Here is a 2,444-nt window from a genome sequence, read left to right as displayed (position 1 = left end):
AGATAATAACGATGATGATGGTGATGATGAAAATAATAATGATTATTATATTTATAATGATAATAATAATGTCAGTAATAATGATAATAACAATTTTAATAATTATGATGATAATGATGATAGTAATGACAATAATGATAATATGAATAATGATAATAATGAATCATGTAATAATAACTATAATGATGATGATAATAATAATGAAAATAATACAAACAATTATAACAATACGACTACTACTACTACTAATAATAATAATAATAATAATGATAATAATAATAATAATAATAACAATAGTAATAATGTTAACATATGTTATAATAATAACAATAATGATTATAATAAAAAAATGATAATAAAAACAACAGCAACAACAACAGCAACAACATCAATAATAATAATGATAATTATAATAATGATAATAATAATAATAATAATTATGATGATGATGATGATGATATTGAAAACAATAATGATAATAATCATCATAATAATGATAATAATGATGATGATGTGATGATAATGATGATGATAAAGATAATGATAATACTACTAATAATACTTATGATAATGATAACAATGATAATGATAATAACAGTAATTATTATTGTTACTATTATGATAATAGTGATCATAATAGTAACAATAATATTGATGATAATAATAACGATGTTAATGATAATGATTAATAATGATGATGGTGATGATAACAATAATAATGATAATAATAATTATACTGCTACTACTACTACTACTACAAGTTGATATCCATACCAGCTGTAATAATGATAACAATCATGACAATTACAATTATCATTACCTTTATAATGAATATCTTATCATCATCATCATACATTATAAAGCCTTGTACATTTCTTATGTAAACGTACACTCAGAATTATAGATATCTGATTGCCTGGATGGATGGATAGATAGACAGATAGATGGATAGACCGACAGAGAGAGAATGATAATGATGATAATGACAATAATGATAATGATGATAATGACAATAATGATAATGAAGACAATAATAATGACAATAATGATAATGAAGACAATAATAATGACAATAATGATAATGAAGACAATAATAATGACAATAATGATAATGAAGACAATAATAAAGATGATAATGATGGCGAAAATAAGGAGACAATAATGATAATCATTGTCTTCATAATAATAATGGTAACAGTAATAGTAATAATAATAATCCTGATGATATAAATGATAAAGATTATAACAATAAATAAAAAATGATAATGATAATGATAACAATAATAATGATAATAATAATAATAATAGTAACAATAATAATAATATTTATAATAATAACGGTAATCATATTCATAGTAATACTGATAATAGTAATAATAATAACAATTATAATAATAACAATAATTATAATAACCGTGACAATAATAATAATGATAATAATAACAAAACAACAACAACAACAACAATAATAATAATAATAATAATAATAATAATAATGATAATAATAATAACAACAATAATCATAATTATAATTATCATCGTAATCATCATCATCATCATAATAATAATAATGATAATAATAATAATGATAATAATAATAATAATAATAATAATAATAATAATAATAATGATAATAATAATAATGATAATAATAATAATAATAATAATAATAATAATAATAACAATAATAATAATAATGATAATAATAATAACAATAACAATAATAATCATATACATTATAGGAATGGCAATCGTATTGGTGTTGATATTCTATTGCATTCCTCCTCGTTTGCCTTGGGTGCTCGGTCGTTCAGCTCTTTCCGTTCTCGTCTTCAATTGGCATTCCTCTCCGTGGCTGACACATAAAGTACGTGTTTGTGTACACACTCGCTCGCGTGATCATAGACATACATACGCATACTCATTCAGTTAGATATATACGTACGATCACACATTCAAACACGTCCGTATGCACGCATGTACATAAACATACACACATACACACACACACCTACTCATTCAGTTACATATATACGTACGATCACACATTCAAACACATCCGTATGCACACATGTACATAAACATACACACATACGCACACACACACACACACAAACACATACTTACACAAGCACAGACACACTTATACGCACACGCAAATAAACACACTCACTCACACACACACACACACACACACACACACACACACACACACACACACACACACACACACACACACACACACATACACACGGACAAACAGGTATTATACTTGTTTTTACATCCTAAAATGATACAGGAAGTGTAAGTCTACAAGGAAATGTCTTTGACGTGAATATAGTTTAACCTGTTGAACTTTTTGGGAAAATGTAATTATGTAATTTATTTAAATGTTTGTACAATTCATTATCAAGTTTGTTTATATAATGTTGTTTACATCAACA

The sequence above is a fragment of the Penaeus chinensis genome, chromosome 31, assembly GCF_019202785.1.
Source record: "Penaeus chinensis breed Huanghai No. 1 chromosome 31, ASM1920278v2, whole genome shotgun sequence".
Lineage (NCBI taxonomy): Eukaryota > Metazoa > Arthropoda > Malacostraca > Decapoda > Penaeidae > Penaeus > Penaeus chinensis.
The sequence above is the reverse complement of the archived record's forward strand: the minus strand, read 5'-3'. Positions refer to the sequence as shown.